The following is a 14836-nucleotide window of genomic DNA, read 5'->3' on the forward strand; positions in this document are numbered from 1 at the left end:
GAAAAGAAGAATTTCAGAACAGAAAAAAGCGAAGACCCCTCCCCCAACCTTTACTGGCCGCGCTCCAGGCTGGGGCCGGAACCAGGCCCGGGGATCCAGCGCCTGAACAACACTACCAACTCCTCCCAACTGAAGTAAAAAGCTGAGCATACGCCTCAACAGAGGGGAGAAAACCAGGAAACAACACTCCCCGGGAAGCACGCCTGTGACAACAAAAGACCTGGAGGCCCAGGACAAGAGAAGCACAAACACCACCAAAACTCCACCCATATACACTAGACTGGGAATTGGGCAACACAGGCTGCCAGCACCTGATAGTAAGCAGGAGCTCAGACTGTTAAGGTGGCTCAGAAATAGAGTGATAGTCTTGGAGTATGAGGCTCTGGAACTGATTCCTCAGCATCACAAAAGCAAAAAGGGTCAGAAGTGGTGCTGTGGCTCAAATGGTAGGGTGCCAGCCTTGAGCTGAAGAGCTGAGGGACAGCACCCAAACCTAGAGTTCAAGCCCACAACCAGCCCAAAACAAACAAACAAAAACGCATCAGGAGTCCATAGCAGACTCCAGTATTTGGGAGAGTGCATCCAGAGCATCTGTTCTTCAAAAGAGCACCCGTAGGAGCAAACACAAGCGGTCTAGACTGCTCAACCCTTCCAAAGGCGGGAACTGCCAGCAATCTACAGCAGAGAGCTGAGAATCCTAAGTAGGTCAGAATAGCAGCTGGAAATAGGCTCCCAACAGAACCCAGATCAGGCACAGACTCTCTCTACCAATATAGAATCAGCAACCAAGCAAAGACAGACACACCAAAACAAAATTGAAGAGCAGTCTCCTGAACCCCCATGCGAAAATCACAGAGAAAAATCACAAGGTTTACCACCATGTAGGACAGCAAGCTCACCTCAAAAGCCAGCAGCCACGCAGGGGAGAGCCCCAGTGGGAGCAAAGCAGGAATGGAAGACAAAAGCTACATCCAAGGGTTGCTGGAGGCAATGACTTAAAAAATAAAGCGAGAAATTGATCAGAAATTGAAAGAGCACAAGGATGATCTATCAAAAGAGATACAGGGTATCAAACAAGAGATGCATGCAAAAATAGAAGCTGCACAAACCTCAGTAAGAAGTGAGATAAACCCCAAATTAGAGGTAATGCATACCTCATTGAGAGGGGAGATCAGTACTCTGAGAACCAACATTGAATCCATAAAGGGATCCATTTCCTCCATGCAAACCACAATATAAGCCACGATCAACAGAGTGAATGAAAGGGAAGGTAGAGTGTCAGATACAGAAGACAGAATACACCAACTGGACCAAAAAGTGACAGATATGGAAAAATCACTCAAATTAAACCAAAGGGAAATTCAAGAGCCAGCAGATAATGCTAAAAAATTTAACCTTCGCATAATCGGAGTGGACGAAGGTGAGGAATTCCGGAACAAGGGAATGCAACACCTATTTAACAAGATAATCAATGAAAATTTTCCCCACCTCAAAAACGACCATCTTAACTACATCAAAAAAGCTTATCGAACACCCAACAAGCAAGACACCAGGAGAAACACTTCTAGACACATTATAGTAAAAATGATAGATCTGAATAATAAGGAAACAATCCTTCATGCAGCAGAAATGAAGAAGGACCTGTACTACAATGGGAAAAAAAAGTAGAATCACTGCAGATCTCTCCACACAAACAATGAATGCAAGAAAAGCCTGGGAAAGCACCATACGAGCCCTGAGAGCCAATAACTGCCAACCCAGACTAATATACCCGGCAAAGCTAGCATTCACATTTGATGGAGAACTGAAAACTTTTAATAGCAAAGAAAAACTAAATGAATACATAAACATTAAGCCAGCATTACAAAGAATTCTAAGAGGGGGGACACAACCTGAAGAAAGCAACCAGGAACTGGGGCCTGCCCCAAACAGGCGTTACTCAAAGTCTAACTGAGCAAGCACAGGAGGAAAGGAAAAAAGAAAAACTTAGGAAAACGGAATGGCAGGGACAACAATGCATCTCTCTATACTGTCTCTTACTATAAATGGGCTGAATTCGCCAATTCAAAGAAAACGAACTGAGGACTGGATCAGAAAACAAGAACCATCCATCTGTTGCCTTCAGGAGACCCACCTCTCAGCCAAACATACAAACAAACACAGAGTGAAGGGGTGGAAAAGGATCTACCAATCAAACGCCCCCAGTAAGAAAGCAGGTGTAGCCGTCCTGATATCTGACAAAATAAACTTTTCATTAAAATCAGTACAGAAAGACAAGGACGGACACTACATATTAATAAAGGGAACAATCCAAGAGGAGGATATAACCATCATCAACTTATATGCCACAAATATTGGTGCACCCAGAGATGTTAAACAAATGCTCTCAAACTTACAGAATAAAATAGATCCCAATACGATAATACTAGGAGACTTTAACACACCACTCTCACCAAAGGACAGGTCTACCAACCAGAGGATTGGCAAAGAAGCTACCGAATTAAGAGAGGCCATACTGCAAGCGGAATTAACTGACATCTACCGAGTATTTCACCCTAAAACAACACAGTACACATTCTTCTCAGCAGCTCACGGAACTTTCTCCAAAATAGACCATATCATAGCTCATGCAAGGAACTTAAGTAAATACAAAGGGATCGACATAATCCCCTGTATCCTATTTGACCACAATGGAATCAAGCTAGGTCTCAATAACAAAGCATACCACAGAAATTTCTCTAATACATGGAAATTGAACAGCACACTCCTTAACAATGCCTGGATAACAGAAGAGATCAGAGAAGAAATAAAGCATTTCCTACAACTCAATGAAAATGAAAACACCTCACAAAGAAACTTGTGGGACACAGCAAAAGCAGTCCTGAGGGGCAAATTTATTGCCCTCAGTGCCCACATCAAGAGAATGGAGACAGACCAAGTAAATAATCTCATGTTGCAATTAAAACAGCTAGAAAAACAAGAAAAAATGGGACCTAAAGCTACTAGACGAAGCCAGATAACCAAATTAAAAGCAGAGATTAACCAATTAGAAAATCAGAAAACCATAACAAAAATAAACCACACAAAAAGGTGATTCTTTAAAAAATTTACTAAATTGATTGCCCATTGGCTAGATTAATTAAAAAAAGAAGAGAGGAAACCCATATTAATAGGATTAGGGATGCCACGGGAAACATCACCACACGTACCCAAGATATCCAAACAATTCTAACAGACTACTTTCAAAAGCTATACTCTCTAAAGGAAGAAAATCGGGCAGAAATGGATGCATTTTTAGAGAAATACAAGTTGCCCAAACTGAGCAAAGAAGAAGTTAACCAATTAAATAAGCCAATATCCTACAATGAGATACAGGAAGCTATCAAAAGTCTTCCAACAAAAAAAAGCCCAGGACCAGATGGATTCACAGCAGAATTCTATAAGACCTTTAAACAAGAACTAATACCCATACTCCTCAAGCTCTTCAGAGAAACAGAGAAGGAGGGAGCTATCCCAAACTCATTCTATGAAGCCAATATCACACTCATTCCCAAACCAGGCAAAGACCCAACCAAAAAGGAGAATTACAGGCCAATCTCCTTAATGAACACAGATGCAAAGATCCTTAACAAGATTCTAGGTAACAGAATCCAGAAACACATAAAAAACATAATTCATTATGACCAGGTAGGCTTCATCCCAGAGACACAGGGATGGTTTAACATACGTAAGTCAATAAATGTAATCCAACATATCAACAGAGCCAAGGTCAAGAATCACATGATTATTGCTACAGATGCAGAAAAAGCCTTTGACAAAATTCAACATTCATTCATGCTAAAAGCTCTGGAGAAAATAGGAATAGAAGGAACATTTCTAAAAACAATAAAAGCCATTTATGACAGACCAATAGCCAATATTATACTTAATGGGGAAAAGCTACAACCAATTCTCATAAAATCAGGAACAAGGCAAGGATGCCCACTGTCTCCACTCCTCTTCAATATAGTCCTAGAACCCTTAGCCCGGACAATAAGGCAAGAAAAAGACATTAAAGGGATCCGCATAGGGAAAGAATATGTTAAACTATCCCTTTTTGCATACGACATGATACTATACCTCCACGATCCCTAAACGTCCTTCCCGAATCTCTTAGAAATCATAACTCTCTTCGTCAAAATAGCAGGATACAAAATAAACCCACAAAAATCAGTTGCCTTCCTATACACTGATAATGTACAGGAAGAGAGGGAAATAAAGGGAGCAACCCCATTCACAATAACCTCCCGAAAAATAAAATATTTAGGAATTAACCTAACCAAAGATGTAAAAGAACTATTTATTGAGAACTATAAACAGTTAAAGAAAGAAATTGCAGAAGACACTAGGAAATGGAAAGACCTCCCATGCTCCTGGATAGGCCAACTTAATATAGTAAAGATGGTAATACTTCCAAAACTAATATACAAATTCAATGCAATTCCTATTAAAATCCCAATGACGTACATCACTGAAATACAGAAAACAGTCCAAAATTTCATATGGAACAACAAAAGACCTAGAATAGCCAAAACAAAGAAACACATGAGGAAATGTTCATCATCTCTGGTGGTGAAGGAAATGCAAATAAAGACAACCCTGAGACACCACCTTACCCCAGTCAGAATATCCCACATCCACAAATCAGCCAACCACAAATGCTTGAGGGGATGTGGAGAACGAGGAACGCTATTACACTGCTGGTGGGAATGTACACTTATACAACCACTTTGGAAAGCAGTCTGGAGGGTCCTTAGAAAGCTAAAGATTGACCTCCCTTACGACCCAGTCATACCACTTCTAGGCATCTACCCTGAACAACAGGAACCAATATACAAGGACACGTGCACCTCCATGTTTATTGCAGCACTGTTCGCAATAGCTAGGATATGGAAACAACCTAGATGCCCCACCACAGATGAATGGATCCAAAAATTGTGGTATCTATACACAATGGAATATTATGCAGCCATTAGAAATGACAGAATAATGGCATTTGCAGGGAAATGGATGGAGCTAGAAGGAATCATGTTGAGCGAGGTAAGCCAAGAATGAAGAGATGGTCTCCCTGATAAGTGGATGCTAAATCCAAAATGTTAGGTGATATGACAAAACTAATAGGACTTAAGAAACAAAGAACTCCCACTCATCTGGTTGAACCACTACCAAATATCCCCATGCTGCTGATCACATATATGGTATATAACATGTGAGCACCGTTATATATTACAGACTGTGATAGACAATTTGCTCCAGGAAAATTAGAATGAACTTGTGACTTTAAATGAGCATCATTATTCCACAATACTCTGAATTTCCGGAAATTATGTAATCACTTAATCACAATCAAAAAAAAAAAAAGAACCTCAGGGAAGGGAGGGAGGGAGGGGATGGTAGGGGGAAAACAATGGAGGGGGTAACAATGTTCAAGAGGAAGTGTACTCATTACCTCACTCATGTAACTGTAACCCTCTGTATAGTATCTTTACAATAAAAAAATTTTAAAAAACATCTCATACTGACCATGACCTCATCAAGGACTCAAGATCTCTCCCTGTCCTGCCTCAACACTGGGCAGTCAGTTGAGGTCTAGTTATCCAACCAAGGATATGGGAATGAATAGATTTCTCAGCCATGGGATGCAGACTGGAGGGCTCTAGGTCCCTCTCTCTCGAGAAGGAGAAATGGGCTGATCCATCCCAGGAATGATCTTGGGTTGTGAGTATCCTCAAAGAAACAACCCTGCTCAGAACCCAGTGCCTCTGGTTTTCCAACCAGCCTCGACCTTCAGTCGGCCCTCTCTGAATCCTACATCTGTCTTCTAGAATAAAGGCTGAGCCAGCAAAGAGACCCACCTCTACCTCAGAGAGTGGCAGTCACGGGGCCCTAGAGTTCCCTAGAGGAATTCTCAGAGCAACACGGGTCTGACTCCCGCCCTCATTTCCTGGCTGTCCTGTGCCAGTGGCATGTCTACCTCTGTCTCTTGTCCAGGAATGAACACTGCAGGTGTCATTTTCAGATTGAGCCAGCAAAATTCCCATTCCCCAAGGATGTACTGCACAGGCATCCTGTAGCCAACGACAACCAGGTCATCAATGGTGAACCCAGAGTGCCAGGATTTTAAGTGCCATGTGGCTGTGTCGAAGGCTCTATCACTGATGGTCTAGGTTGTCATTTGAGGTCATGGCTACAATGGCCTGACATGCCTGATCTGGGATCGTCCTCCCTCTTCATCTTCATGCTTTGCCATGCCACATACACTTGGTTGAAACTTTTGGAATGAAAGGTTCTGGACAGAAGTGGAGCTTGGCATAGACTCAAGCCCCAGGCATCCCCCAGGAGATGGTGGAGAACTGGATTCCCTAAAAAAGACAATCTGGTCAGACTTAACCCGTTGTTGTCTGAGAAAGAGACATTCCAGTGTGACTGCTGCTCACCACAGTGTCCCAGGGCCCAGTGGCAGGATGCCTGCCCTGTGCCCTGACAAGTCCCACCTGGGAGAGCGTCTGTCCTGCCTCCAGGCCAATTCAGACCTGCCATTGTATACAACAACTCTTGTTTCCTCCTCTAACAAGCAGCTCAGTATCCAACCACCATGGGAACCCAGTCCGAGAGGCACAATGGAGAGAAAGCTGCCGAAGCAAGCGTTTGGAAAGGAGCAGAGATCACAGCAGGCAAAGCAGCCATGAAGATGTGTCTGCAATGAGTCCTTAGCTGGGTTCAGCAAAGAGAGGCCGGCGCAGGTGGGCAGAGCACTTCCATAAAGCTGCCTGTGGTGGATAAATGGCTTCTGATTTGACATGGACAACAGAATAAGGGACTGCAAGTTCAATGAATAATCTCTGGCCAGAGAAACAAGGTCAAACGCTTAAGTTTCTTCACTTCCAGTGGTTCCTGGTATTTCCAGCTGAGTGGACATCTTTCTGTGACCAGTGGGTGCCACCCCACCTTCTGCGGAGTCTGCGTGAGAGATTGTGTTGGACAAAGAGCTTCAAGGAAGCATGCCCCCAGGAAAGGAGTGTTGGTTCAAGGCTTCCCATACACTTGGCTGCACCTTTATAGCCTCTACCCTTATTCTTACTATATTCTTCTTGGCTGTACATTCGTTGCCTTTATTCTCATTTTGGCTATTTTTCTATTGATCCGTGAACAGAGCATGTTGTATTTTTCCAGTCCAATAGAGATGGCTTCTCTAAGTAATAAAGACTAAGGCCAAAGATTAAATGTGGGCAATCCCCCAATCAATCTATCATCTGATGTGACGTTGCCTCCAGAAACTCCTACAACTTCACAAGCGGTTTTGCAGCTCACAAATAGTAAATATAGAGACTTAAAATTTCTAGATATGTCCAACAGACAAAATCAATAAACTAAACTAAGTTAGAAAGAGTTATCCCAGTAGTTTAGAGAGTTCTAAAAAAGAAGGGACCTCTGATTATATAAGAAAAAGAAAGATTCTCCCAACAGTTATGATTAAGTTTAGTCCAACTTACGTTATAGGGAATAGATGGTGTTTTCACACAAAATATAAAGTTAGTGACATATTTCCTGAACCAACCAAGAACCATTTCCTTATACAGGAGCTTATAAAGATGAAATTAATTGGATAAAATTAAAAAGAGTATAATGTAAGTACAGCCCTGTCTTAGGTTTGTTAATTATTAAACATAAAAAAGGCTGAATAGATGACGTATTCTATTAAACAATATGCTAGACTTGTTTTGCACCACTTAGCTTAAACAGTTGGTGGAATAGTCATTAATTTTCATGTAATTCATCAATGCTTTGCCTTTAAAAATTTGATTACGTGCTTAAATAAACAAAAAATCTATGTCACGATCACACACTGTATAAAAATGTTAATTCTCCTCAATAAAGATACACTCAGATGCAACTCTTTTGAGTCTATGTCTGTTTGTCACTTCGCCAACTCCTTTGCCCACCTATCCCGAGATCCCTGTCCCATCGGTCCCAGTGCTCCGGCCGAGCTGGTCCGTTGCAATGCTTATCCCTTGACAACCCCTCTTGACACTCTTTCACTCTATACCTCTCTAGCCATTGGACACTTTCTTATCTGACAGGAAAATAAACTCGGTGAGACAGGGGAGATTGAAACTCTGTGACCCACCCTGAACCCTATGGTCTACCCGAGACTGTTTCCCTCTGCAGTCAGCGACCATACAGATTCTAGATGTCATGAAGTGACTGAGGGGTCTGTGGCTTGGTCCTACATACTGGATTTTGGCTCTTAAACTGACCCCACAGAGATTGTGAATGGTTGGCTCCCTTGATCCAGGGACTCCAAACCAAAGCTTGCATGCTCCCTTCTTCCTTCCTTTCCTCCTTTTCTCCCTCCCTTGTTTCCTCCTCTCTTTCTCTTTCCTCTCTTTGTGTCACTCCTAAGCCTTGAACTCAGAGCATGGGTGTTGTCCCTGAGCCTTTTTACTCAAAGCCAACAGTCTATGGCTTGAGCCACTCATCCACTTCTGGCGTTTTCTTTTTGGTAGTTACTAGGCGATAAGAGTCTTACAAGCTTTCCTGCCTGGGCCTTAAGCCTCAATCCTCCCATCTCAGCCTCCTAAGTAGCTAGGATGACAGGTGTGAAGCACCGGCATCCAACTCAAACCAAGATTTCTTCATGTGCTGTGGAACCAGCACTGGAACCTTTCATTGTCTATGCCGCCCCCTTCCCTTCCGGCCCTGGCACACACTGTAACCGTTTGTTGTATAAATAAATGAGCATTTGCCTACAACAATACTACAGAAAAGTCCCATTCAATTCAGGTAAGCATCCTTGGTGGGGGCAAAGCCTGATGTAGCTTTCTCACTGTTCTCTCTCCTTTCCTACCCTCCTGGTGCCACCCACTTAACTGTTTTGTTTCCAAGGATGTGAGCCATGATGTACTCACTGGATTCCGGGGTCTCTGGGATGCCTATCTTCTCAAAGATCTCTATCCAGCCACTGACCTGCTCTGTGGAACTCAATTCCCTACTCTGGTGTGAACAAGGTTGCTGGGAAGTGAATGCCCGGCTCAAGAGCCCTCTTCTCCACTCCCTGGGGCCAGAAAGGATGGTTCACCATATCCGGCCCCCAAATTTCATGTTGCAGAGAAAGGATCCTTGAGGCATCCCGGGTCTCTGAATCTCCCAGAGTCCAGTACAGGTTTGGGGAATTGTCTCTGTTCACAGCTGGCAGGTTGCTGCGGATGGTGAGGTCACAGTCTGTGCTCCCCATGACATCCTCAACTGTAGTGGTCACCCTAGAGAGAGCCGGAGGAGAATCAGCAGCTGCCGGAGAAAGGCAGTCAAGGCATGACCTTCATAGCAGGAGACCATCTGGCTTGGGAACTCTGCTTGTGCCACTTTGAACGTCATTGTTTGGTGGCTGAAATGGTACATCTAATTTGACCAATCCAGAATCCCAGGCATTAGTAGAAATTGCCAGCTTCAAGAAAAAAAAACCCTGGAAAATCTGGTATTTCACTTGTCCCAATCAAACTTAAAGGGTTCCAAAGTCAGTGGTCCCCTTTTCCTTGCAGACAGCCTACAGCAGGTTACAGAAAATGGCATTCAGAGAGCCCTAGCTAACTGCCATGTCCTGATCCCAAGCAGGCTCCAGCATGGGGAACACACTTGCTTATCATTGCCCAGCTGGAAACAGCCCAGGAGGGCACAGATTGGAGTCTGCAGAACTCCAGGGAGGACTGCCCACCAGTGCACTGCCCCGGGAGGGTATCCACACCACCATTGGGTGCCCGGAGCCCCCTTCCCTGATGCCCACAGACACTGCCAATGCCTGGGTAAGATTCCCCTCTCATTCTCGGTCACGGTGAACCATCTGCCATGTCACACCGTTTGACACTTCCCAACCCTCCTAGCTTCACAGCCACTGCCCTACTCCCCCCCATCTCATTCCCTATTTATGTTTGGCAGACACATTCCCAACTTTGAATTAGCTCCAATTATACACACCAGAGCATATTGTCTGGCTGGAAGAGTGCAGCTGTTGTCACAGTAGCCTCATGAGCCTTCTGGCTGAAGACAGAAGGGCAGGTGTCCACTCTGGTCTGCAGTTCACACAGGCCTCCTAAGGGAGACCAACACAGGTCCAGCAGCTACTGTGGGCTGCAGGAAAGGGGAAGAAAGAGGTGGAAAGGAACATCTACTGAAACCTTCCCTAAAGGAGCCATGAAACGGTGAAAGAGAATACAAAAATTGTGGCTGGGCTCATACTGGACATTAGTGATTAAAGAACAACAAATAAAATGCTCTTGCTCTTTTTAGACACAGTGACAAATATATTTTCATTGTTCTCATCTCCCTGCTATCCCAACACACACACAGAGAGAGAGAGAGAGAGAGAGAGAGAGAGAGAGAGAGAGAGAGAGAGAGAGAGAGAGAGAGAGAGAGAGAGAAACACAAACACACAAAAATCCAAACCAGTGACAGAAGACTTATCCATGAATTTGACAACTGATTATTCACCTGAGCACAGACAGGCTGTACCTTGAGAAAGATGATCTCTCTCTCTCTCTCTCTCTCTCTCTCTCTCTCTCTCTCTCTCTCTCTCTCTCTCTCTCTCTCTCTCTCTCTCTCTCTCTCTCTCTCTCTCTCTCTCTCTCTCTGTCTCTCTCTGTGTCTTTCTCTTTCTCTCTGTCTCTCTGTCTTTCTCTCTTTCACTCACACACATAAGCATACAGACTCAGAGCAGTGCCTCTCCTGAGTTTGTTGGTTTCTCATCTGGGCATGTACCAGCTCGAGCACGGGGGTTCCCTTGTCAGAACCAGGGGCTCCCACCCAAGGGGAACAATGCTCTAATAATGCAGAACCACCCTGCCTCCCCCTTTTTCTAGGGCCAGACCCTTCCCCTTGGCAACAACCAGCCTTGAATCCCCATTCACCAAAACCCTAGGACGCTGGGTGAAGGAGTCTGGAGACAGGTGGCTCCTCAGAGCCTGGACAGAAAACAAAGTAGGAGGTCATGGTGCCTCCAGAGACGTGTCTGACCTGGGGTGGGGTCGTTGTTGGGGACTTTGTTGGGGTCCTAAAGGCTATATATATGGATGGACTCCCTACTTCCAGCCTAGATACTTCTGGGTGACTTGGCAGATTCTTGGGTAGGACAAGGAGACCAGATGGCCTGGGAACACTAGCAGAGGTTGGCAGAGCTGGGAAATGTGATCACCCAGTCAGAACTGTTGAAAACTGGGGTTGTCAGCCCCCCCCCAGGTTTGGGGGTACAAGCCAGGTGTATGTTTGTCAGAGGGGGTGTGTTTCTCTGCCAAATACCCACCTTCTATCTGACCCCAGTGCCCTCACCTCTCTAGTGAGCTCTTCTGGGAATGTCCTCAGGTGAAAGGGTGACTGAGCACAGAAGACAAAGGTTCACACATCAAGGGGGCCTATGTTCTGCATCTAACACCCCCTCCCAGTGAAAAGGAAAAGACCTTAGAAGGCAGGTGTGGAGGTGCTGCTTCCCACCTCTGACTAAAGCCACCAGGTTCCCAGCAGGGAAGGGTGCAGATGCGTGGCTATGTGGCTCCCACTGCTCCAGGCCAGGGGTTCTGTGGTGCCCCCTCCCCACCCATCCCTGCAGCTCCCCTTTTCCTGGAACACTGGCCACTAAGGATGAGGGTGGGATCCCTGGGTAGACACCCACATCCACCCCCCACCCCTGGAGTGCATTTGTGGCAGAGCCAGGGTGGACTGTGGGGCGCAGGGGATGTTCAGGGGGGGATGGAGAGGGGAGGTGAGAGGAACGGTTCCTGGTCCTCACGGGTAGGGGAAGGGTAGAGTAGGGGGGTTGCAGGGTGCAGGGGTCGTGGGGTGCAGGCATGCAGGGCGGCCATTCACATGTGCTGCTGGGAGAAGCTGCAACTCCGGGTGTGTGCCCCGAGTCTGAGGACCACAGGCCTGGACCAAGTCAAGGCCACAAGCCATCCAGGGGCACACCATCTCCCCTAGGTGCCTGCAAGAGGCTCCAAGTTTTGGTGCTGTCAGCTCCATGTTTGAAACACGGTGCTGCTGGGTGGAGGAGGAGGCATCTGCAGGCACGTGGTGGGGCTGTGTGCAGCCTCTGCTCCTTCTCCTCAGCCACCACCGCCGCCTCAGTGGCCTCCTGCCCTGTGAAGGCGGCTTCCGCCACCGTCTATGCCTCCACCTCAGTAGCCTCTGCTCTGCTGTGCTCCCTGCCGCCATGGCTGCCGCGACTCTGAGGGGCTGCGTCCAGCGAAGTGCCTGCCATGCAGGCTCAGCATCCCACGCTATGATCTGGGCGGCCACCACCACTGAAGCCGTTTCCACTGGTGCTTGTGTTCATGCTAACTCTTTTTTCTGCTCTCTCTTGGCCCCACAGTCCTCTCCTGGGCCACCCCATCCCTGTTGCACACATGACCCTGAACCCTTGGGTCCCTGGCCATTGCTGCCACCAAAGTGGGCACCTGGGCTCGGCCCCCTCCTCCCCTGGGCCCAGTCCCCCACCCACAGTCACAGCCCTGACTGGGCCCTGAGGCTTTCTCCTCCACTCCACTCACCAAGCAGTTGCATGGTGACACTCATGCATGTATGTGTGTTTGTGTTTGTGTGTGTGTGATTGTTGGGGATAACTACGTCTCAAGGACTCAGAACATAGCACCCTCTGGGATGACTCAGCACACAACGCACTTCCAAAAACAGCTCAAAGCACCCTGTGTAAAGGACTCAGCACACAGCTCCCTTTGAAGGACTCAACATGCAGTACGCTGGGTAGAGTACTCAGCACACAGCACCTTTTGAAGGAGGGAGTCCATAGCCCGCAGTGTAAAGGACTCAGTGCATGGCATACTTTGAAAAACTCAGCACGTAGCACTGTTTCCCAGGGACATCATGTTAAGACTCCACACATCACACCATGTTAATACTCCACACAGCAACCTTTGAAGGGCTGAGTATGAAGCACCCTGTGTAAAACACCCAGTGCACAGCACCCTTCAAAAACTCAGCACATGGACTGGGAAGGTGGATCAGTGGTAGAGCACTTGCCTTGCATGCAGGTGGCACTGGGTTCGGTTCCCCAGCACCACATAAGCAAAAAGGAAAAAAGCCAGAAGTGGCACTGTGGCTCAAGTGGTAGAGTGCTAGCCTTGAGCTGAAGAGCTGAGGGAGAGCGCCCAGGCCCAGAGTTCAGGCCCAATGACCGGACCCCAAAAAGACAAACAAACAAAAAAACAAAAAAAAACTCAGCACATAGAACAATTTTGAGGGCCTCAACACATACCACACTGTGGAAGAACTCAGCACACAGCAACATTTGAAAGACAGTACAGAGTACCCTGTGTAAAGGACTCAGCACACTGCACTCAAAAAGCTCAACTCATCCCTCTCTTCTCAAGGGCTCAGCACATAGCACGACCCTTTGGAATGAATTAGCATACCACACATTTTGAAGGACTAAGCTTACAGTATGTTGTGTGATGGACTCAGCACACAGCACCCTTTGAAAAACCCAGGACAGCCCACTCTTCTCAGGGACTCAGCACATAGCACCCTTTGGGATGATTCAGCAAACAGCACCATTTTGGGGACTCAGCACAAAACCCCCATGCAGGAAGGACCCAGAAATTGTGCCTTTTGAAGGACTCACCACAAAGCTGTATGTCACAAGTTCAGCTGTCATTAGAATTAGGGTGCTTTCTTCAGTATCACCATTCTTAAACACTTCACAAATCCTACTAGTTCACATTTAGCTAACCTGTGTTTTATGGGGAAAGTTCAGCTGGGAGGCTTGAACTCAAAGCTTGGGGGCCCTGTCCCTGAGCTCTCTGGTTCAATGCTAGAGCTCTACCACTTGGAGGCACAGCTCCCATTTTGTTTTGTGGGGTTGTTCTTTGACAGGTCGTATGGTGATAAGTAAGGCCAAGTTGGGGTATCCGTAAGCAAAGGTTCTTAGCTCAGCCTGGAGCTGACCTCTCCCTTCCTTGTGTCCCTGGTAAGCAGGGCCTCCTGGAGCTCTCTTGGCCTAGGGTGGAACAGACCTGCTCTGGCATCAACAATCAGGGTGAGCAAAAGTCAGCTTGGCCCTGGTCACTTCCCCAAATTGAACTCTTGAGGATGATGGCATGGGGCCGCATGTTCTGCGTCTGGCCACCAGGGAGCAGGAGTCGCCCACCATAGAGATTGTACCTGCGAGTTGTGTTTACTCTTGCTTCCCTGGGGCCCCCATCATGCTTCAACCACCCTGGACAGGAAAGTCCTTGAGACTCTTACCTACAGTTAACCATCGAAAAGCAAATGGGGCTGTGGCTCAAGGGGCTGAGCACTAGCCTTGAGCAAGAAAACTCAGGGATAGAGCCTAGGCCCTGAGTTCACACACACACACACACACTCACACACACACACATACACACACACACACACACACACACACACACACACACACACACACACACACACACACACCCCACATGCATACAAAATCAGAAATTCCTACACTACAATCTTTGGGTATTCTCTACTTTTTCCCCACTAAGCCTGGTGGCTGCTGGCCTAGGTCTTTGATGCATATACCACCTGACATCTTTAATTTTTGGGAAACAGAATTGCTAGGAGGTCAGCCTTCCCCCATCCCAGCTCCTTGAGTGGGTCATGTTCTATCCAGGCCCTTTGGGGCTCATTTACAGACTTGCCAAGATGCCTCAAAAGGCATCATATACTGGGCACTGGTGGCTCATGCCTGGCATCATTGCTATTCAGGAAGCTGAGATCTGGTGGATCATGGTGCCAAGCGAGTCTGGGCAGGACAATGTATGAGACTCTTATC

This window comes from Dipodomys merriami, unplaced genomic scaffold (genome assembly GCF_024711535.1).
Source record: "Dipodomys merriami isolate MVZ:Mamm:240054 unplaced genomic scaffold, mDipMer1.0.p SCAF_80, whole genome shotgun sequence".
Classification (NCBI taxonomy): domain Eukaryota; kingdom Metazoa; phylum Chordata; class Mammalia; order Rodentia; family Heteromyidae; genus Dipodomys; species Dipodomys merriami.